Below are 25,634 nucleotides of genomic sequence, written 5' to 3'. Positions count from 1 at the left end.
AAACCAAAAAATACACAATAAAAATGGAAAAAAAAAGTGAGATTATTTAGGAGTCTCAGAAAACATTAACAATATCCAGAAATGGGTGTTCATGTCATTAGTAACATTGACTGTAAGGAGATTAAGTCACTCAATTAAAAAGTATAGGTTGACTAAATGGATTAAAGAAAAACTAACATCCATGCTGGGTATTGTGGCTCATGCCTTTAATCTCAGCACTCAGGAGGTGGACGTAGAAAGATCACTGTGAGTTCAATGCCCAACACCGGCCTGGGAGTACAGAGTGAGTTCCAGGTCAGTGTGGGCTAGAATGAGACCACACCTCCAAAAGAAAGAAAGAAAGAAAGAAAGAAAGAAAGAAAGAAAGAAAGAAAGAAAGAAAGAAAGAAAGAAAGAAAGAAGGAAAGAAAGAAAGAGAAAGGAAGGGAAGGGAAGGGAAGGGAAGGGAAGGGAAGGGAAGGGAAGGGAAGGGAAGGGAAGGGAAGGGAAGGGAAGGGAAGGGAAGGGAAGGGAAAGGAAAGGAAAGAAGGAAGGAAGGAAGGAAGGAAGGAAGGAAGGAAGGAAGGAAGGAAGGAAGAAAGAAAGGAAGGAAGAAAGAAAGGAAGAAAGAAAGGAATAAAGAAAGAAAAAGAAAAAGCAAGATATAACAATAATTGCCTTCCCTATTAAAGGTACACAAAGAAAGAATAAAAGTGGAAAAAATTTTTAAAATGCCAAGCAAATGAGAACTAAAGGTGAACAGTTCTAATGTATCTACCAAAATACCCTTCAGTGCAAAATAAAATAGAGTTAGTAAATAAGGATCCAGACATCAATTAATAATTTCAAAAGTATAAGATGCTAATAAATATTTTTAAAGATATTAAAATTCATCACTTAGAAAACTAGAATATATTACCTAGAAATTAAAGAAATATATAAAATGGCAATATAAAACATGTAACTAGGGCTGAAGAGATGGTTCAGTGGTTAAAGGTACTTGCTTGCAAGGCTGCTGGCCCAGATTTGATTCCCCAGTACCCACATAAAGACAGATGCACAAAGTGGTGCATGTGACTGGAGTTCCTTTCAATGACAGTTCAGTCCCATCCTCCTCCCCTCCCTTGCTCGGCCACAACACCAGGCCATGTTGTCCAATTTCCTCCTCCCCCACCCCATTGTGCCACCTGACCATGCAGTCCCCATTGGGACTCCTCCCACCTGAGCAGACAGGCCCCCTTGTCATCAAAAGCCTAATCTAGCCGAACATAAAAGGGAAAAATCACTGAAGACACTTCAAGGGTAAACTTCAGCTTCCTCCTGAATTAAAGAAGATTCCCACACTGTGATGGGCAGACCACAGCGCAAAAGAAATAACATGAAAAATCAAACAAAAGTAACCTCAACAAGGTTGCTTAGTCCGACAATGAAAGCCTCTAATCAAAACATAGAAGAGACAACAGGATCAGAACCCCAAAATGAAGACACAAGCTATGCAACTCCGGCCAAGCAATTAGCAGAACTTGCAGAAAATCAACAACTGTCCAACAGTTTGTTAAATGAATGAATGTTGTACTTGCTAGATTAGACCTAATAGAAAAAAAAATCCAGGAAGTCTTCCAAAGATAGTTAAGTGAGCTGAAAGAGAGAGAACGAGAGAGAGAGAGAGAGAAAAGAGGACCTCAATAATCAGCTGGCTAAGCTCAATGAAGACATAAATAAATTCCAGTAAGCATCAGAAAATGGGGATTTCCAGTCAAGATGGTGTCCGCTAAACCATCCCTTACCTCCAGGGAAAGGAAAGACCTTTGGGTTAATTGGGATTTTTAGGAGTTTGCAGATTCTAGTAGACCTCCAGCGGGAGGGCTCAGAGGAGCAAAGTAGGAAATCCACTGATTCCCATGCTCTTGGGTAGCCCACCAGTCCCCCAGCCCCTCCAACAGCCATCCTAGCTGTGGTCCCAGCCGCAGGTTTCTCCTGCACTAACTGCAGGCTAAGTGGACCCAGGCCAGTGGGCCAGTGTAGCTCCATGTGCTAGCTGCTGCAACCTCTCCTGTTCCTGAACTCAGGCCAGCAGATAGCATTCCTCCACTGCCCTAGGCATTCCCACCACCACAGAGCTCCAAACACCTCTGCTACCCCCACCCCTGTGTGCAGGTGCAGACCAGCAGGCTAGCATCCCCACAGGGGACATCTACATGCATAGCCTCATATCACTACCCTGCCTTGTCACAGGACCCAGCAGTCCCATCCACCCCCAGGTACTTGGTCAAAGGGGCCCACTGTCCCATACCCTCACCCCCTCAGCATCTCAGAACCACCACACATTCCCATTTCCCCTCCTCTGCAGCCCAGCTCCAATACCAGTCTGCTTTGTCTCATGCCCTCCTACCCCTGTCCAGTTGGGCCACCTGACCACTAAATCCCATATCCAGAACCATGGAACAATATGCCCCTTCATCAGGTCCCCCAAAAGGGCCTCACTGGCTCCTTCCCTCTGAGCAGGCAGACCCCATTGCCATCAGAAGCCTAGTGGAAGGAAACATAAAAGGAAATAATCACTGAAGGGGCTTCAACTGTATACTTAAATTCCTCTTATATTAAATAAGATTCCTACACTGAGATAGGCAGACTACAGCGCAAAAGGAATAACATGAAAAATCAAGTGCAAGCAAATCCAACAAGATTTCCTAGTCCCACAGTGGATGTCTCTAATGAAAACAAAGAAGAGACAACAGGATCAAAATCCCAAAATGAAGATAAAAGCTATGCAACTCTGACCAAGCAAATAGCAGAACTTGCAGAAAATCAACAAAGGGCCAATAACTGTATGAATGTTGTCCTTGCTAGATTATACCTAATAGAAAAGAACCTTCTGGGCTCCAAAGGCAGTTAAATGTCGGAAGTAAAGAGAAAAAAAAATAAGAGCACCTTGATAACTTCTATGAAGACATAAAGAAATGCAAGGATGAATTCCAAGAAGCATTAAGAAAATGATGTGAAAAGGAAACTTGACAGAGTGATATAAAGTATACATAAAAAAGCAATAGAAAATGCAAACCAAATTGAACAAGTCCAAAACTATATAGAAATTCTCAAGAATAGAGTCAGCCATGTGGAGGATAGAAACTCAGATCTGGAAGACAAAAACATTCACTTTTTCCTGGTTTCATTCTAGATATACATCCATAATCGTAATGCTTACTGCCTTTAGCCTTCCACTTCAGCTGGTCCATTTTAGAGCCACATGCAAAAGAAAGCATGTAGCATTTGACTTTCTTAGACTTTGTGACCTTTCTTATCATATTTTTTAAGTTTGTCTATTTTCCTATAAATTTCATGTTTTCCTACTGGTGAATAGAATTCCATTGTATAGTATTTTCATTATCCATTCATCTGTTAAACTGGTTAATTCCAAAGCCCTAGATATTGTGAATAGAGTGGCACTAAATATGGCTGAGCAAGTATCTCTGAAGTAAAAACTGTAGTCTTCTGGCTAAATGCCTAGGATTGTAATAGCTAGGTCAGATAGTAGAGCTACCTTCATCCTTTTCAGGGGTCTACATACTGATTTTCCATAGTGAATAACAGACAAACTAATAGATGGAAAGAATATTAGAGGTAGGATGGTGACAGGCTGGGGAAAGGAGGGTGGGAAAAAATACAAGTAACCTAAAGACTAAAGTACATTAAAAACTGCTTTCAAAGATACCAGTATAAAATATATAACCCATAATTAGGGGAGATAGACAGACCAGACTGATATGCCCAGTAGAAGGTTGAGAAACTAATTGTGAAACCTTAAGCCCTGGCTTGTGAACCCCAGGACAAGAGCTGGGTTACCCCCAACAGTGAGCAGTTGGCCAGGGGGATTCATGAGATCCCAAAAATAATGCAGAACATTGCCAAGCACTTGGTTACACAACAGAGCTAAAAGGTAACATGTGTGTACCAAGAGGAAAGCCAGTCCTCTCCTGATAAGCCCACATAGTGCTGGAAAGTGCTACAGGAGCTAGTATGTGATAATGGTCACCAACAGCATGAATAAGAGGTGACTCTGTCAACTATGCAACCCACCAGATGGACAAGAACATACTTATGCAATAGTGGCACACAGACCACGTGGGTAGCCAACTGCCCTTCGATTGGACATGAGGCCTGCTCAGTGGTAGAGTGCTCATAATTGGTGCCAGGAACCAAGTCATTGCACTCAGGCAGGAAACTGACACCCACCAGAGAGAAGTCCTCATTGTTCTCTGGACAAGTTGTATGGGTATCCTCATCAAAATTATATGTATACACCACTTAAAGCTGCTCTCACTCTTGGATGGCAAACCTGATTTATTTTACAGATGTCAGAGAATACTGGGGAGATCCATGTTCCACCAATTCAATAAGAAAAGATAGCCAACTGTTCATCAGTAGATGTGCCACTTCTAATGCATTTTACTATTGCATTTACCACCATCCAGAAGAAACCACATAAGAAGCAGTAATATGAGTATTGCTCCCAATGCTACCCTGACAACCACTTCCAGGGAAATAGAAACAAACCTAGGGGATTACTGAAACACATTGAAGCAAAAATACAGAGACTACAGAGAACTCAACAGTAAAACAAATACCTGCCAAGACTCAGAGATTGTTGCAGAAGAGGGGTTGGAAAGATTGTGAGAGAAACAGGGTGTGTAGAAATATACTAGATACCTCCCATTCAGGAAACTAACAGAGTCTGTAATGTGATTACCCCATAGTGAACACCAAGGACCCTACTGAGGAGGGCCCTTGGGGAAATGGGGACCTGAGGGTGAGGGATACAAGACTATAATCTATGTATAGATTATAGTCTTGTATATGTATATATATATATATATATATGCATGTGTGTGTGTGTGTAATTATTTAAGTGAAAATAGACTATAACCTATGTAAAAATATGTTATTAAAAACAAAAAGAAACTGAGAAACTACATGGATGACTAAGAATGGCTCTGGGACTTTAGCTATAAGAAAAAGTATGGCTGGGAAAGTTCAGTAGCATTTAGCTGCTTGTAACTTTTTCTGCAGTGAGCTTGCAAGTTGGACTCACTTGTTTTTTCAGCCTTATTTGCTCAATAGAACTCTAAGTTAACTGTTACAATTTCAATGTACAGTTTAGGACACTTCCAACTGTAGATAGGGACAGTCCCCTTGTACTTATATCCCCAGAACTTACTCCCCTGGATAAGTTTCCCATTTTCAAGGGCTCCTACCCAATATTCCCAAGTGGTTACTATAATTGCACCTACCTGATTACTTCTGTTTGCTATAATTCTGGTTCCTGTACAATAAAGCTCATTGATAATATCCACTTACTCTCTCCTATCATCTTTTTTATTTTCTTGGCCTAATTTGGAAATGGCAATTCTTTGTCATACTCTAAGTAAGAATTTGGTTGAGCAGAGCAGAATTGCTCTCTCCTGCCTCAAAAGTATTAGTAAAACTTAAATTCCATAAGTATAAACATAGAGTTTTTCAGCCACTTTTATTTGTATGTTTTTGAGATAATGTTATGATAAATTACACACATAAACCTCAAACTTACAGTCATCTTGCTTCAGCCGTCTAGGGAGACTGGACTACAGGAGTGCGTCACTGTGCTCAATTTATGTGAGTGGATTTTAGTTACAGTTTTGCAATCCAAACAGAAAACCGTTTGCTTGCTTCCATGTAAACATCCAGTTCTTTGAACATTTATCTAAAAGGTAAAACAGGCAAAGGCTTGAGAAATGTTCTCAGGGGAGAACAGTATCACAACTGTCTTTCAAGCATGAGAATTGGGGATTGGGTAACATTGCAGTTGTATTGGACATAGAGAAAAAAGCAAGACTGAAAATCCAAAAATTAAATTGTTGTTCTGGGGTTAATCTGGAGATTGTTTTGAAGTTATTCTGGAGATGTTTTCAAGCAAAAGAGCCAAGTGGAAAAGTTGGAGAGTGTTTTAGACTGCTGTCCTGCGTTCTCCATTGACAAGCTCTGAAAGGATTCAGATAAAAGTGGTGTATTTCTGGGAAACACTAGTAATTAATCAGAAAGTGAGATTGGTATGGAAGGAAGCCTATAAAATTTCCTCAAATATTTTCACTGTAACAGAGGAAATGAAGGGGCAGTGGCACTGATAACTCTAGAGATGATGTAGATGTACCTTACTTTGGGATTAGACAATCAGGTTACTACCCTAGAAATGTTGACTGTAATTGTTTGAAAGCTAGTTCATAATAACTATGCCATATCTGATGTTCATGCAAATATTATTCCACAGCCAGACACAAAAGAATATGGGTACAGCAGCCACTATGTGATTCAAATAGGCTTCATTATATACAGTATGAATGCCAGAAGGCTGAGTAGGAAACTGATAGTATCTTCTATGCTAAGTATGTAGATCTAGAATTCAGGGGAAATTTTGCTTAGGGAACTAGATCTGGAAGTATTTAGTGGAGAAGTAGCCTACCTTATATTTTAAAAATCATAAATTTACTGGACTATATAAATAAAATCTCCAAATATTACAAAAAGAAAATATTTGGGCTGGAGAGATGGCTTAGCGGTTAAGCGCTTGCCTGTGAAGCCTAAGGACCCTGGTTCGAGGCTCAATTCCCCAGGACCCACGTTAGCCAGATGCACAAGGGGGCACACGTGTCTGGAGTTCGTTTGCAATGGCTGGAGGCCCTGGTGGGCCCATCCTCTCTGTTTCTCTGCCTCTTCCTCCCTCTGTCTGTTGCTCTCAAATAAATAAATAAAAATAAAATAAAATTTTAAAAAAAAAGAAAATATTTGAGGACTTCTGGTCAAGATGGCGTCAGCTTAACCATGCTACACCTTACTGGGCAATAATAAGCAAGATCTGTGGGTGTTTTTAAAAATATTTTTTATTAACAACTTGTATAATTATAAACAATACCCCATGGTAATTCCCTCTCTCCCCCACTTTCTCCTTTGAAACTCCAACTCTTCATCATATCCCCTTCCCCTCTCAATCAGTCTCTCTTTTATCTTGATGTCATGATCTTTTCTTCCTATTATGATGGTCTTGTGAAGGTAGTGTCAGGCACTGTGAGGTCATGGATATCCAGGCCATTTTGTATCTAGAGGAGCACCTTATAAGGAGTCCTACCCTTCCTTTGGCTCTTACATTCTTTCTACCACCTCTTCCACAATAGACCCTGAGCCTTGGAAGGTGTGATATAGCTGAGCACTCCTGTCACTTCTTTCCAGCACCATGGTGCCTTCTGAGTCATACCAAGGTCACTGCCATCTGAAAAGAGAAAGTTCTCTACCAAAAGTAAGAATGTCATTAATATACAGTTATGAACATTAGGAGAAGTGTGTACTGGGCAGTTTGATGAGCATAGTATATACATTTAGCCAGACAGCAGCAGACAGTACACCCTAAGGCTCATGACTTACCCATTTTAGGTTTTTAGTATCAGTGATATATTCCCTCCCATGGAGCAGGCCTCCAGTCCAATTAGATAGTAGTTGGTTTCCACCATCACAGACTTGCCACTATTGCTCCTGTTAGCTCATTTGTCCTGGCTTGCAAAATGTAAGGCTTGCAGTGTCCACTGTTGAGTATCTTCATTGGTGATTTTTCTCTCTCCCATTGAACTGCACACAGAATGTCTTCTTCTAGCTTTCTGTCAGCTGATATGCATGAAGGAGGTTAGTAGCTCAGTTCCAGCAGGATTTTTCAGTGGTCTTGTAGCCCAAGTATGTGGAGTCTCCAGCAGTAGGGTCTTACCATCTATTCCTGGTGGGAAACCAAGAGCTTCAGCAATGGCCTATAATGTTTTGGGGGCATTAGGGACCTCCCTGGCCAACAACTCACTGGAAGGTATCCCTTCCCTGGAACTGAAAATTTTCTAGGAACAATCTATGGCTCCTGAGTGTTCCACTGTCCAAAAAAGTAGGTTTCCATACAATTTGTTTATATCCTCTTAGATTTTGATTTGTTCTCCCTCCACCTTTCCTTTACTCAATCTCTTCCCCTGACCTCACTTGGGCCTTTTCACTCCATTAATCTATTCTTCTACTTACATATATACAATACCATCCTATTAAGTACCCCCCCATCTCATCCTTTCTCTTCCCTTTATATCTCTTTTCTAGCTTACTGGCCTTTGCTACTAAGTTTTCTTCCTACTCACACAGAAGTCCAATCATCTGTAGCAGGATCCACATATGAGAAGGAACAAGTGATGCTTATCTTTCTGGGCCTGGGTTACCTCACTTAGAAAATTTCATAACTACATTTTTCTTTACCATTGAGTAGAACTCCATTGTATAAATGTGCCATATCTTCATTATCCACTCATCAGTCGAGGGGCATCTAGGCTGGTTCTATTTCCCAGATATTGTGAATTGAGTGGCAATAAACATGGTTTGTGGGTGTTTTGGTGTCAGCAGGTCTAAGAAGACTTTCAGTGGGATGACACAGAGGGGTACAGTAGGGAATTCACTGATTTTCACACTCTTGGGGAGCTCATCAGTTCCCCAAACCACTCAACCAACCATCCCAGCAGCCACACTGCAACCATGTTAGCTCTTGTTCTATGCACAGCCTCCAAAGATCTGGGTCAGGCGCCCTTAACCTTTCCCCATGTCAACCAGCTCTCATTTCTCTCTCTCTCCCATGGCTTTCCTCCCTTTCCCCACAACCTGGACTACTGCCCCATCCACCCCACCTCAGAACTCCACCAGACCCTTGTCACAGGGTCCATGCCATAAGGTCTTCCCCATTGGGTCCACATCATTGGGTCACCATCACAGGGGCCACAGCATCTGGTCTATGTCACAGTATCCACACCATTGGGTCTGTGTCACAGGCTCTGCACCATTGGGTCCATTTCTCTGGGTCTATATGGGGCCAGCACTGTCCCATTCCCCCACTCCACCAAATACCTAAGGGTCAGCCTCATAATATCTCTCCTGCCCCAGCCACCTGCCTCCAAGGCTGCTCACTTTCCAGGATCCTCTCCCCATCTCACCACTGCCAGTTCTACAGGTCCCCACCATGGCCTTCAGGACTCTTCCTACCTGAGCAGACAGACTCTTTTGCCATCAAAAGCCTAAGCTAGTCAAACATAAAATGCAACAATCACTAAAGACACTTCAAGAGTAAACTACAGCTTCCTCCTCAATTAATTAAGATTAAATAATTAAATAAGATTCCCACATTGTGATGAAAAGACTATAGCACAAAAGGAATAACATGAAACATCAAATGAAAGTAATCCCAAAAAGATTGCCAATGGAAGTCTCTAAGTAAAACGTAAAAGAGAAAACAGGATCATAACCCAAAAATGAAGACATAGCTTTGTGGCCCTAGCCAAGCAATCGGCAGAACCTGCAAAAAATCGGCAAAAGACCAACAATTGTATCAATACTGCACTTGCGAGGTTGGACCTAATAGGGGAAAAAAGGGTGGGGGGGGGAGAATTCCAAAGTGAGCTGAAGGAGGGTGGGAAAAAAAAAAGAAGACCTCAATAATCAGCTGGCTAAGCTCAATGAAGATATAAATAAATGCAAGGATACATTCCAAGAAGCATTAAGAAAAATCAGAAAATGATGTGGAAAGGAAACTTGACAGAGGGATAGAAACTTTACATAAAAAGGCAAGAGAAAATACTAACCAAATTGAACAAATCTGAACCCTCATAGAAGCTCTCAAGAATAGAGTCACCCATGTGGAGGATAGAAACTCAGAACTGGAAGACAAGACTGAAGAAACAGTTTGCAAGTCCAAAATCTTAAACAAGTTCAAAAATTTGTGTGAACATACCTGGGCATGGTGGCACACGCCTTTAATCCCAGCACTTGGGAGGCAGAGGTAGGGGGATTGCTGTGAGTTTGAGGCCACCCTGAGACTCCATGGTGAATTCCATGTCAGCCTGGACTAGAGTGAGATGCTACCTTGAAAAACCAAAAAAATAAAAATAAAAAAAGTGTGACCAGAATATGAGGGAAATGTGGAATACCCTTAAATGTCCCAACATTCGGCTCATCAGTATACCAGAAGGGGAACAGAGTCAAACCAAAGGCATGGAGAACTTAGTCAACAAAATTATCAAAGAAAACTGTCCAAGATGCAAGATGTGGAGGACTTCTAGTCAACATGGCATCTACCCAACTGTGCTGCACACCCTGGGAAGGGAAAGGCAAGACATTAAGGGTTCACTGGGTCTTCTAGGGGGGAGCACACTCTAATAGACCTCCAATGGGAGGGCTAGAGGGGCAAAAAAGGGAATCAGCTGATTACCACACTCTCAGGTAGTCCACCAGTCCTCCATTCCCCTCAAGCAGCTGTCCTAGCCTTAATCCCAGCTCAGGTTCCTCCCACATGACCCACAGGCAATGGGACCCAGGCCAGTGTCGCTCCACCGGCACTGTACTGCCATGCTGTCCCAGTCTCCCCACCATGCACAAAATCTGTCCCGCTTGCTGCCGCATTTGTGAATGCTGTCCCCACTTGCCTGTAGGTGCTTGAACACCATCCCACTTGCCACTGTATGCGCAAACACCATCACACTCTACATTCTCCATCCCCCATCCCATGCCCAGACCCAAGCTAGCAGGCAAACAACTCTACCCATGCATCCAGGCTTGGGAACACAACCTCACTCCCTGGGACCCTTCCCCAACCCCATAAGTGGATGCAAGTCAGCAAGCCAGCATAGCTCCACCCACACCTCTAGGCTCAGGAATGTTGCCTCCCCACAGCGATGTGTGGACCCAGGAAGGTCATTGTAGCTCCACCCATGCCTCCAGGCTCAGAACATCATTGCATTCGCTGCTGCCCCCACCCCATCCCCTTGCAGACCCAAGCAGGCCAGATTCGCTTGACCTGCACATCCAAGTTTGATAGTGTCATCCTACTCACTGCTGTCCCCTACCCCCTGCATGGACCCAGGCGGCCATTGTAGTTCTACCCATGCCTCCAGGCTCTGTGACATTTTCCAAGTCACTGCCATCTCCCATCCCCTTGCACAGACCAAGATAGGCCAGATTAGCTTCACCTGCACCTCCAGGTTTGGGAATGCTATCCCACTCACTACAACCCCCCCATGCCTGTGGGCCAGGCAGACCAGAGTAGCTCCACAAGCAACGCCAGACTTGGGAATGCCATCCTACTCACCGCTACCCCATCCCCTTGTGGACCCAGGAAGACCATATTAGCTCCACCCATGTCTCCAGACTTGGATACACCATCCCACTGGACACCACCTGCCATCCCCCTGTCTACTTCGGGCCACCTGACCAAGCACTCCCAGACCCTGAATGATGGAACAATAAGACTCTACATCAGGTCCTCGGCCCCACATCAGAGTCGCACAGGCTCCTTCCCTCAGAGCAGGCAGGCCCAATTGCCACCAAAAGCTTCGTGGAAGCAAATATAAAAGGGAATAACCACTGAACACACTTCAAGGGTAGACTATACCTTTGTTCCTAAATTAAATAAGGCTCCTACACTGTGATGGGCAGACCAAAGCACAAAAGGAATAACATGAAAAATCATAAGCAAGTGTATCTAATAACAACACCCAGTCCCACAATGAATGTCTCTAATCAAAACATAGAAGAGACATTGGGATCAGAACTCCAAAATGAAGATATAAGCTATGCAACTCTGATGAGGTAAATAGCAGAGCTTGTAGAAAAGCAACAAAGGGCCAATATTCCTATGAATGCTGTCTTTCCTAGACTACACCTGATAGATAAGAAGCTGGAAGATCCGGGCATGGCGGCACACACCTTTAATCCCAGCACTGGGGGGTAGAAGTAGGATTGCCATGAGCTCAAGGCCACCCTGAGACTACATAGTTAATTCCTGGGCAGCATGGGCCAGATTGAGACCCTACCTCAAAAAAAACAAAAATATAAACAAAAGAAAAAAACAATCAAACAAAAAAGAGGACCTCAATAACAAGATGGCTAAATTCAATGAAGACATATAGAAATGCAAAGATGAATTCCAAGAAATAGCAAGAAAATCAGAAAATGAAAAGAAAAGGAAACTTACAGAGGGAAGGAAACTATACATTAAAAAAAGTAGTAGAAAATTAAAACTAAATTGAACAAGCCCAAAATTCTATAGAAGCTCTCAAGAATAGACACAGCCATGGGGAGGGCAGAAACTCAGAAGTGGAAGACAAAACAGAAGAAACAGTTCATGAGTCAAAACCTTTCAATAACTTCAAAACTTTTTGTGAACAGAACATAATGAAATTGTGGGATACCCTTAAACATCCCAACAGCAGAATGTGGCTAACATCCAGAATGAGCTTTTGGTCAGAAAGATCTAGAAGTTTTCCCCAAAGAACAAAAGAAGACAGATTTTTGTCAGAATACTTGATGACCCACTAAAGGTTAGTGGTAAGACCCTAGTGTTGAAGACACCATATGCTATTGGTACAGAACAGGGAGTGATCTTGCAGGAATCTAGAAGAGAGTCAGTCCCTAGACAGTTAGCTCATCTAATGCCAGAAGGTGCCATGTGAGCGACTGGGGCAAAATGTCCAACATTTGTCCATGCAACTCATGCTCTAGCTAATCAGCAGCAAACAACCTGATGTGATGCACACACAAGTGCAACACTGGCACACAGCCATGGTGGGAAACCAACTGCTCTTGATTTGGCTAACTGATCTGCTTAGTGGAAAGGAACCCATACCTGGAATGAGGAAACAAGTCAGAACCATATCCATAAATGAGCCTGCTCTCTGTTATAAATCTCCCACCAATCGTGGGCTTCAAGAGGGCATAGACCTATTAAATTCTTTCTAAAGTAACAATGGTTATCCCACTTATCTGGCACTAACTTCACTTTTTGTTGGAAATTTTGCTTCTTTTTCAGATGGATGCAGATCCTAAGGAAAGAACCAGCCCATCCCACCTCAAAATGGCCCCAGTTGAAACTATGAGCAATTGAAGAAATGAGCAAGAGTATTGTTTTCTTGATGAACCCAGTACCAGCACAAGGGTGAAGGAGATAGACACAGAGAATACTCAACTTCTACCAAACCAGATATCCACAGACACAGAGGTTCCCAAGACCTCATCACTGAAGCAAACCTCAAATGAACTCAACATTGCTCAGGGAAATTTGCAAAAGAGGGGACAGAAAGAATGTTAGAGTCACATGTTGCGTCATCATGCAAAGAGACATTGCCTCTTACCCACAACTGATGGATAACCCCATAATGTATGACCCATATTCCCCAATGATCAATTAGACCTAACAGACATCTATAGAACATTCTTCCTAAAATCCACAGAATACACATTCTTCTCAGCAACCCATGGAACCTCTCTAAAATAGATCTTATACTGAGTCATAAAGCCTGCCTCCATATATTTAGGAAAATTAACATAATTTTCTGCATGATATCAGACCACAATACTGTAAAGCTAGAAATTAACAAGAGATGTGCCAGGAACTCAATCAGCTTCTGTAGACTGAACAATATATACACTTTTAAACAATAAGTGGGCAGTGGATGAAAAATTGCAAAAATTCTAGAATTGAATGATAATGAGAATATATCTTACCAAAACTTATGGGGCACAATGGAGGCAGTCCTCAGGAGAAAATTTATAGCAATAAATGCCTTCATAACAAAGCCAGAGAGATACCAAATCAGTAACCTAACCATCCACCTAAAGGCATTGGAAAACCAAGAAGAATACAACCCAGAGAGCTACAGATGGAAATAAATAATTAAGATCAGAGCAGAAATTAATGAATTAGAAACTAAGAAAATTGAGAAAACAAAGAGCTGGTTCTTTAAAAAAATAAACAAGATTGATAAACCCCTGGCCAATTTGATCAAGTGAAGAAAAGGTGATGCTTCAAATTAACAAAATTAGAAATGAAAAATGAGATCACAACAGACATAAGTGAAATTGGAAGACTCATCAGAACTTACTTCCAAAATCTCTACTCCACAAAACTGGATAATTTGGAGGGAATGGATAAACTTCTGGATACATGCTACCTACCTAAGCTAAACTCAGAGAAAATTAATCCTCAAAACAAAACTATCATACCCATTGAGATTGAACTGGTAATCAAAAACTTCCCCAGAAAGAAGAGTCCATGACCATATAACTTCTCAGCTGAATTCTATCAAACATTCATTGAAGAACTAAAACCAATTTTACTCAAACTGTGCCACATGATTGGAGAATAGGGAAAGCTCCCCAACTCCTTTTATGAAGATAGTATAATCCTAATACCAAAACCAGACATAGATACAACAAGAAAAGAAAACTGTAAACTATAGGCTTATATACCTGAAGAACTTATAAGCAAAGATCCTGAGGAAAATCCTCTCAAACCAATTGCAACAACACATGCTTTTAGCATTACCCATCTTGATCAAGTAGGCTTTATCAAAGGAATGCAAAGTTGGTTCAGCATACAGAAATTTGTCAATCTAATATACCACATAAATAAGCTTAATCAAAAAAGCCACGTGATCATTTCAGTACATGCAGAAATGGCCTTCAACAACATACAATATCACTTCATGACAAAACACTGGAGAGCATAGGCATAGATGGTTTGTACCTCAACATAATAAAGCTATATATAAAGCACCTAAAGCCCAAATAACACTTAATAGGTAAAGACTAAAGGAATTCCCATTGAAATCAGGAACAAGACAGGGGTGCCCACTATCACCTCTTCTCCTCAACATTTTACTAGAAGTCCTAGCCCAAGCAATAAGACAAGAGAAAGAAATAAAAGGGATACAGATTGGAAAGGAAGAAGGTAAATTAGCCTTATTTGCAGACAACATGATTCTAAACATAAGTGATCAGAGAGCCTCCATCTCCAAGATCTTAAAGGTGATTAATTCCTTCAGCAAAGTAGCAGGATACAAAATCAATGCACAAAAATGAGTATCCTTTCTATATGCAAAAGAAAAAGATACAGAGAAAGAATATGGGGCAACATTTACCCATATTCAATAGTAACAAAAAAATGCCTTGGAATAACACTAACAAGGATGTGAAAGACTTATATAATGAAAACATAAAAACACTCAAGAAAGAAGAGGACTTGAGAAGATGGAAAGACCTCCAATGCTCCTTGATAGGCAGAATCAACATTGTGAAAATAGCAATCCTACCAAAATCAATATACAGATTAAATTCAATACAAATAAAAATTCCAGAATTATTCTTCACAGGGATAGAAAGAAATGATCTCAAAACTGATATGGAAAGGCATCAGGGCTCAGATATCTAAGCATATCCTCAGCAAAAGAAACACCTCTTGAGGCATCACCATACCAGATCTAAAGCTACATTTCAAAGCTATAGTAACAAAACCAGCAAGGTACTGGCATAAAAACAGGAATATAGACCAATGGAACAGAATTGAGGATCTGGACTTTAGTTAGGTCAAGTAACTATAGCTACTTGATCATAACATCTTCAACAAATGGTGCTGGATAAACTGTATACCCATACAGAGAAAAATGAAACTAGACCCAGACATCTCACCATGCACAAAATTCAAGTTAAAATGGATCAGAGACCTCAATATAAGACTAGAAACTCTTCTACTATTGGAAAAAAAAAAAGGAGCAACTTTCCATGACATAGGAATGGGAAAAGACTTCCTTAACAAAACTCCAATAACTAAGGAACTTAATCCCTCAACCATTTGGATCTCATAAAGCTAAAATGTGTTTTTCTCCAACAAACATACCATAAGCAGAGCCAAAAGACTATGCACAGAATGGGAAAAAATTGTTACTGGCTATAAAACTGACATAAAAATAATTTCTAGAATCTACAAAGAACTCAAAAAATCTAAATAATAAAAAGTCCAATAACTCACTCACAAAGTTGAGCAGAGAACTGTACAGGGAGTTCTTAATACAAATGACAAACACACACTTAAGAAAATGTTCAATATCCCTAATCATCAGGGAAATGAAAATTAAAACAACTATGAGATTCCACCTTACTCCAGTAAGGATAGCAAACATTAAAAAATCTAATGACAATAAATTCTGGCAAGGTTGTGGAGAAATAGGAACCTTCATTCACTGTTGGTGGGAATGTAAGCTAGAACAACCACTATGGAAAGCAATATGGAGACTCCTACAAAGGTTGACTATACAGTTTCCAACAGACCCAGTTATTCCTTTATTGAGCATTTACCTCTGAGTTCAGAGATATTTGCTCAACCATGTTTATAGCTGCTCAATTCCTAGCTAAGAACTGAAATTAACCCAGGTGCCCATGATTGGATGAATGGATAGCCAGGATGCAATAGATCTGCATGATGGAAATCTACTCAGCAGTTAGAAAACAATGACACAATGAAATTTGTAGAAAAAAAAATTGTCAAACTGAACCTTGGAACAGATTATACTCAGTGAACTCTCCCAATAACAGGTATATAATCATCCCATGGCCTCACTAATCTGCAGCTCCTAACCTTGATCTGCCCGAGATGCTGACATACCTAATAGGCATTTAGAAAACCAAACAACAGGGAGGATAGGGATGGAGGGAAGGGTGGAGGGTACAAAAACAACCCATATGGAACTGGTACCATAAAGCCCTATTTATCCTGGAAGATAGACTAAAAGTTTGAACCCTCATTAGGACCTTAGTGGAAACACCTGAATCAAAGGGCCCTGGAGAGGGTGAGATCAAACCTAACCTTATATATTTTTTTCTATTTTTTTCTTTTTTATCCTTTTTTTCTTTTTTAAAAAATATTTTCTTTCTTCTTTCTTTTCCCTTGGTGCTGGCCTGTAACTCCCAGTACCAGGATACAGTTAATACCCACAATATGTTGTTAATCAGAGTGACCTCCAAAGTTTCCCAAAAGAAGGCAGACTTCTGTCAGAGTACTTGTTTACCATCAGAGATTAATGGTAAGACCCTACTGCTGAAGACAACATATGCTATCAGTATGGAACATGGAGAAACCTGGATGGAATCTGGAAGAGAGCCAGTCCCCAGACAGCCCATCTAGTGCTAGAAGGTGCTACATGAGCTGCTGGGGGAAAGTGACCAGTTTCTGTCTGAGCAACTCAGAAACAAACCAGATGCAATGCTCACACAAGTGCAATAGTGGCGCACAGCTATGATGGGCAACCAACAGCTCTTTGACTGGCTAACAGATATGCTCAGTGGAAAGGAAACCATATCTGGAACTGGGAAACAAGTCAGAATCATATCCAGATAATGAGTTTGCTCTCCAGTATCAAGCTCCCACCAATCTTGGGCTATAAGAGGACCTACTCCCATTAAATTCTCTCCAAACTAACAGTGTATCCCATTTCACCTGTGCTGACTTCACTCTCCATTACAGAATCTGCTTCTCTTTTTCAGATGAAGCAGTACCTGAGGGAAAAATTAGCCCATCACACTTCACCAGGACCCCAGCTGAAACCACAGAAGAATTGGGGAAATGAGCAAGAATGGTGCTTTCTCTATGAACCTGATATTAGCACAAGGGTGAAGGAGATAGACACTGAGGACACTCAACTCCTACCAAGCCAGAGAGCCAGAGACACAGAGGGTCCTAAGAGCCCATCACTAAAGTATTCCTCAAATGAACCCAACATGGCTCAGGGAATTTCATGGAAGAGGGGTTGGAAATATTGTTAGAGCCACAAATTGGGATATTATGCACAGAGACATCGTCTCTTCCCTATAACTGATGGCTACCCCCACAATGCACTACCCACAATCCCCATGGGGATAATCTGCATCCCCAATGAGGAGGCTCCCTTTGCAATAGGGGCAAAGATGAGGGTAAGGATGGTGCCAACAAGTGCTGTTTTCATACTCAGTATGGAAAGAAAAAAGAATATTTGAGCCAGTTACATAGTGACCACCAGGAGGCTCCAATAATGTTCCCAAGAGGTTGGAAAACTGATTAGGGGACAAAATCTATACAGCATAAAAACTCTGCTGCTCTACTTAGAAAGTAGGCAACACATATACATGCATGTACACACACACACACACACACACACACATTATAGCAGTTACCATCTTATTTCTGGGATAAAACACATGACCAGAAGCAACTCATAAAAGGAAAGCATTTATTTAAGTTTATAGTCTCTAGCAGAAATTTCATCATGGCAGGGAAAGCATAGAAAATAATAGGAATCATCTCAACATTAACAGGAAGAAAGTAATCTGACTACTGGGCTTGAAGCTAACCTGTATTAGCCCAAAGCCAGATCCCAGTGACACACCTCCTCTAGCAAGGCTCCATCTCCCAAAGGCCCAACAACTTTCCCAAATTGCCACTAGCCAGGACCAAACATTCAAAAACATGAGCTTATGTCATTCAAAATAGCACAAACATAGAGCTGAGAATGGATGTTTGTAACAGGTAGAAGAAAATGGATATTTGCCTGGAGAATAAGGTATATCTAGGGAGTCTAAATGTACTTCATATGCATATGGTCATGGGAAAAGGCACTGAAATTGTCAATAAGTAGAGCTCTGAGGGAATATTTAATTTATTATTTTATATTGTTTACATCATCATATATGCAGAAAGCCCACATAGCTCAAAGTGTTAGTGGTTTTTATTTTCCTTCTGATATTGCAAGAAATACTGCAATCAAAACCCAATGTCTCATGGGGCCTATAAGTATCTAACTGCTATGTGAGCTGAAAATATTATTTCTGTCCTCATCTGCAGTCTCTATGGCAGAAGTTATCACATTTCAGGACTAAATAGGTTGCTGGTTTATTCTTGCTTTCACACTTTGTCCTTCTTGGTACAATTCCTTTGCCTTAATGAGTATATATCATCCAAGGTAACAGTAAGGTACATGTTTATTTTTTTAAGATTCATGTTTAAGGCTTAGTAGAAGCTTGTGTGGAAATATGCACTCAAAATATATTTGAAACAACAAGAAATATAACTCATAGCTATATTTATACATATTTTATATTATAATATATATTTTTATAATATGTATTTATAATATATAATATATATATTTATAATATATATATGTACTATATATTATAAATATATATTATATATATATATATATATGACTCCATAGCTATATTTTTTATTAAAAAAAAAACCCTACCATTAGTATTTTCACTTACCTTGTGCTTGCCATGGCTTCCCAGTTCAGCCCAATACTTTTTTCCAAAATATAGTTCAGTCTTTGTTTCCATAATGAAGCTTTCCAAGAAATCCCTGCAGCCACTTCACATAGCCAAGAATTTCTTACAAGGTTGGGTATTATCTTTACACAAAAGAAAGTTCCTGGAAATGTGAGGTATCTAATGACTTTCAGTTGTACTCAAAGAAGGTGCATCATGAAGCCAGACCCAAGTAGGGTAATCATAGTTGTGTACTTTAGAAGGAAATGTATCATTGTCCCATTTGAGTTTTAAAAATCCCAAGTTTCAGTCTTTACTTCTTCACAATTTATTGTTTCCATCTAGCTCTTAAGAGAGAGAGACAGAGAGAGAAAGAGAAAGAGAGAGAGAGAGAGAGAGAGAGAGAGAGAGAGAGAGAGAGAAAGGAAGGAAGAAAAGAAGGAAATAAAGAAAGAGAAGTAAAGAAAGAAAGAAAAATAAAGAAAAAAAAAAGTCTTTCTCAGTTTGGTGTCAGTTGAAAAGTATTTGTGTATCCTGGCTGTTAAACTGGAAAGTATGAGTTTACAGAACCTCTTATGTAGAGATGGTGGGAGGGAAATTTAGTAGAGTGATGGAGGGGCAGATGATTGTGGGTGCTTATGCCATAGAGCCAAGAAAATGAAACTCCCAGACTCAGAGTTAAATCTGCTCAGGTTTCCCAGCCTACCCACCTTTGTGCCAAACACAACGTGTTAGATGCTGGGTGAAAATGCCTCAGTATTAGCCAGGAAAAGAGACCAGTGGTGTAGTGTGCTTTGCTCTGCTTAACAAGAGGCTAGTAAGCATTTGGTCTTCATTTACTTTCTCTGGCACTATCGGATAACACCATTTTCGGTCTAAACATTAATTATAACAATAAGCTTTTGTGAATTTTTCAAAATAACGTATTGATAGGACATAGATAGAAAAAGGAAACTAAAACAATAATGGTAATGATGATGATGACAAGCTTCCTTCTTAAATCATCAGATTTACAAGACTAGGAAGGAAATTTGGATCCACACTCTAAAAACGTTCTCTCAACCAGAAGTAGAAATGAGAAAATAAAGTTAACATCCATTCAAATTTGGGGACAAAAACACATAGACCATGTTCTACTGAACAATATATTAAAGTTTTATTTTACTCTTTGGCTTGTCTCTTTTAGGAAAGTATTTGATCGTTTAAGGTTAAGAAAAAGAAGCAGTTAATTAGAGCTACAGCAAATTGCTTGAGGTCTAAGCCAACTGGCTCAAATAGATCTGTTTGCAACTGGAAAATTAGCCTGGCTCCATTGTGTTTTGGGTACTTTTAAAGGCTTTATTTGGATAATTTTATTTAGTATGATGTCATAAGCTTCAGAAAGTCAACACTGCTAAAAATGTCCTTAATTTACCACTTCCACTTCCATAGACAATACTGCTCCTTCTCATGTGCATGCTCTTTTCCATCCATGTGTTTCTATCCAAGCATCTCCATTGTTATCACTCCAGCTCCAGAGCCACCACCAGCAAATTCTGTGAGCTAAACTCCAGCTTTTCATATGGAGATCCTTCTAAGGGGCTTGCCCAGTCAGGAATAATTGAGGCTGCTTTGGGCTTTACTTTATTGGGGTCACAGTTTCTCTAAAAATCAAAGTTCATAGTGAAATATGGTGAGAAGGAAAGAAATAATATTCTAGAATCCCAAAACATATACCAGTACCAATGCACAACACTTACTTATGAAGGCCTTTCTGAACTGCTATGGGATAAAGCCAAGGTAGAAGCTGTTGGAGGGAACAGGCTGAGAGAAAATATTGGGGGACTGGAGAGATGGCTTAGCGGTTAAACGCTTGCCTGTTAAGCCTAAGGACCGCGATTCAAGGCTTGGTTCCCCAGGTCCCACGTTAGCCAGATGCACAAGGGGGCGTACGCGTCTGGAGTTCGTTTGCAGAGGCTGGAAGCCCTGGCACGCCCATTCTCTCTCTCTCCCTCTATCTGTCTTTCTCTCTGTGTCTGTCGCTCTCAAATAAATAAATAAATAAAATTAAAAAAATAATTTTAAGAAAATATTGGCAGTTAAATAAATTCATAAAACTATTTAAACAGCAGCTAGTGTTACCATTGAATACATCATCAAGCCAAACTGTTATTTCTATCAATTGATACTAAACAGAAGTGTGCCCACTCATTGCTGTATAGCTACAATACTATACTATTACATGATTACTAAATATTGCTCCTGGGAACCATTTTAGTATGCCTGAATAGTGAGAAAATAAGACAAGATTTCCTAAAACATATAATTTTTTTAAAATTCAGAATAAAACAACAGTGGGCTGGGGAGATGGCTTGGCAGTTAGAAGTGCTTGCTTGCAAGCTTACCAGCCTTGCTTCAGTTCCCCAGTGCCCAGGTAAAGCCAAAGTGGCTCATGAGTTGAGTTTGTTTACAGCAAAAAACAAGAGGCCCTGGTATTCTCTCTCTCTCTCTCTCTCTCTCTCTCTCTCTCTCTCTCTCTCTCCCTCCCTCCCTCCCTCCCTCCCCCCCCTCTCTCTGTCTCTCTCTCTCTGGTATATAAATAAATAAAATATTTTTAAAAGCTAACAAAAGCAACAAAAAGGGCTGGAGAGATGGCTTAGCGGTTAAGCACTTGCCTGTGAAGCCTAAGGACCCCGGTTCGAGGCTCAGTTCCCCAGGTCCCACGTTAGCCAGATGCACAAGGGGGCGCATGTGTCTGGAGTTCGTTTGCAGAGGCTGGAAGCCCTGGCGCGCCCATTCTCTCTCTCTCCCTCTATCTGTCTTTCTTTCTGTGTCTGTCGCTCTCAAATAAAAAAAAAAAAGCAACAAAAAGCTACTGAAGCGATCCATAAATGGATAATTGAAGCTGAATATGATGGCACATACCTTTAATCCCAGTGTTTGGAAGGCAGTGGTAGGAGGATCACCATGACTTCAGGGTCACCCTGAGACTACATAGTGAAGTCCAGGGCAGCTTCAGCTAGAGCGAGACCCTAGCTTGAAAAACCAACCAACCAACCAACAAACAAACAAACAAAGGACAAAAAAATCCTCTATAAATGGATAATTGAAAATTTCCCAAAAATCTTCATTCTGTATTCAAAATGAGTAACCCATGTATAAGTGCAGGCAAATATATACAACACCATGCCTAAAGTGAATCCTCATGGACTGTACTGTTTCCTATGTGATGAGAGAGCTGTTGACATCAAAGAGGTGGAGAGCAGGGAGATCATCAGGGACTGAATGAGCAGAATCCTGTTCTGTGCCTCTCTCTCTGGAAGCCTGGAAAAAGGTCTCCACAATCTGAACAAAGGACCTGAATCTCTGTTCTGTTCTCTTCATTAGGTCTGCCTATGTAGGGCAGAGGGTAATGGTACCATCCATTAAGATCTTCCAGAGGACTCAACTATTTTCTAATTGTTACTGCATAGTAGTTGTACAAAAGAAAAGGTTTCATTGTGATATATACATACAAGGCACTTTCATCATATTCATTTCTCCTCTTAATCTGCCCAATCCCTTCCAGTCCATTTCCTCCAGCCATATTGTACCACTGCTACATTCAGAACCTTATATTACCCTTGATTCAACAGATAAGTGAAAATAATGTGATACTTGTTTCTTGTGTCTGGCTTATTTTGCTCAACATGAAGATTTCCTATTCTATGTATATTCCTATAGTAGCAAAATTTTGTTCTCCTTTATGGCTGAATAAAATTTCTTTATTTTACTATCTTTCCCTTTCCATTCATTTGTTGATGGGCACCTAGGCGAATTCCAAAATTAGCTATTGTGGATAGTGCCCCAACAAACATGACCATACAGCCATCTCTGTAATATGACATTGTTTCCATTGAGCACATACCCAGGAGTGGTATATTGGGATCATATGGTCATAGGATGACAAAAGACATAGGAGATTTTTTAAGTATTTATTAGTCGTGCATGATGATTTTTTAAAAATTCTACTTGAGTTGTTTGCCTAATTATTAACTGGGTTATTTGCATTTTTAGTGTTTCAAGTTTGAATTCTTCAGATATTCTGTATATAATTCTCCAGTCAGATATACAATTGACTTAAGTCAAGAACCAGACTATTATTAGCTGAATGGACTGATTTCTGTACCTTCTGTTTCATTTAATTAAACTGAATGTCTATTTTATGGCACTACCATGTATTTTGTTTTATGGATTTATAAAATAATTTCAATTCTGGTATTATGATAACTTGAATATTGCTTCATTATCTTAAGATTACCTTGGCTATTCAGGGTCTTTTGTGTTTCCATATGGCTTTTAGGATTTGTTTTTCTATTTCCATGAACAATTTCACTGGAACATTAATAAAGATTATTTTCAAATAATTAAATAAATACATTAAATATTTGAATATAAATAAAATATAAATCTATAAATCACTTTTGGTAATACCACAATTTTAACAACATGAATTCTACTGATCCATGAATATGGGAGGTTTTTATCACTTTCAAGTGTCTTCATCTACTTCTTTGATGTTTCCATTGTGGAAAATTTTCTTATTCTTAGGTTAGGCTATTGTGAATGACATTGTTTCTCCAACTTCTCTCTCCATCAGTTCATTACCTTTTTTTCTTTTTATTTTATTAGTTATGGACATACTCAGTATGTAAACAACACATGTTGGTACCATCCTTTCCCTAATCCCTGCATTCCCTATAAAGGGACCCTCCTCCTTGGAGATGTTGGTTATCCCCATTGTGGGTTGTGTTTTGTGGGGGCAGCCATCAGTTATGTGGAAGAGACAATGTCTGTGTGTAATGTCCCAACTTGTGGTTCTAACAATCTTTCCACCCCCTTTTCCATGAATTTCCCTGAGCCACGTTGGGTTCCTTTTAGGTCTAATTCAGTAATGCGCTCTTAGGAACTTCTGGATCTCTGGCTCAATGTGAATGGAGTGTCCTCAGTGTCTATCTCCTTCATACTTGTGCTGATATCAGGTTCACTGAGAAAGCAGCACTCTTGCTCATTTCCCCAATTTCTCTATGGTTTCAGCTGGGGCCCTGGTGAAGTGTGATGGGCTATTTCTCTCCTCAGATCCTGCTTCCATCTGGAAAAGAGAAGCAGATTCCCCAACAGAGAGTGAGGTCAGCACAGGTTAAATGGGATAACCATTGTTAGTTTAGAGAGAAGTGTATAGAAGCACTATTATTTTGGTGTTTTTGCTTTGCATCATGCTATTTTACTGAAAAAATATTTATCAGATCTAAGAATTTCTTCCTTCTCTCACAAGTTTCTCTTTTGTCTCCCATGGGACTTTAGACAATTCTCTACCCTCTGGGAGAGAGTCTAACTGCCAGACTCTATGAGTCCATTAAGCTTTAAATAAAGAAGGGTCATTGACTCCTTTCCTCTAACAGCAGTTAAGAGTTTCTTCTCAGGACAGGGGAGAAATGAGGGAGAATTTGCCAGGTATCCTCCCAAGTAGGTGTCTGTACCTGAGTTTGTTTAAGCCATAGCCCCTTTTGTAATCTCTCTGGAAAATCCCCTTCACATTTCCCTCCACTCCCATGCTCCATTTCTTTTTTTTTTTTAATTTTTTTTAATTAATTAATTTATTTATTTATTTGAGAGCAACAGACACAGAGAGAAAGACAGATAGAGGGAGAGAGAGAGAATGGGCACCCCAGGGCTTCCAGCCTCTGCAAACGAACTCCAGACGCGTACGCCCCCTTGTGCATCTGGCTAACGTGGGACCTGGGGAACCGAGCCTTGAACCGGGGTCCTTAGGCTTCACAGGCAAGCGCTTAACCACTAAGCCATCTCTCCAGCCCCCATGCTCCATTTCTTGCCTGGTCTCCCAGGTCTTGCCTCCAGATAGGTGCCTATCCTTGTTCCTGCCCCCTCCCTGGATTTATAGAATCCCCTGAATAAATGTAGTGATGTATAATCTTTCCTTCTCAGCCTGCTTGCTTCAATTCTTTGTTAAAAAAATAGACAAAGCCTCAAAGCTTTGGAAATCATAAACTTTTCCTGAGAGCTAAAAGTTATATCTCGCTCCACTTTGGCATAAAGTCTTGTCATAATCCAAGCCTCCCCATTACTCCTCTTCCCCCAATGTTCTCTATGTTCTTTTAGTACCCAGTAGTCACCTGTGCTAGGTTTTCTAGAGGAGAACTGATAGAATTAATATATAATATAAAGAAGGACTCATTATGTTATTTACACAATACAGGGTGGGCAGCCCAACAAAAGCTGTCATGCAGTCAACCTAAATGCCTGTCAATGGAAAAATGGATTTTTAAAAATGTAGTCTACATACAAAATGGAGTTATATTCAGCCATTAAATAGAATGAAATTATGTCATTGATAGGAAATTGAAACTAGAGATGATCATGTTAAGTGAAATAAGAGGGACTCACATATTTCGTGTTTTCTCTTGGAATTGAGCTGGGAAAGTGGAGGCTGATGCCAAAGAAAAAGGGAAACTACAAGT

Source organism: Jaculus jaculus, chromosome 19, assembly GCF_020740685.1.
Source record: "Jaculus jaculus isolate mJacJac1 chromosome 19, mJacJac1.mat.Y.cur, whole genome shotgun sequence".
Classification (NCBI taxonomy): Eukaryota; Metazoa; Chordata; class Mammalia; order Rodentia; family Dipodidae; genus Jaculus; species Jaculus jaculus.
Note: the sequence above shows the minus strand (reverse complement) of the source record.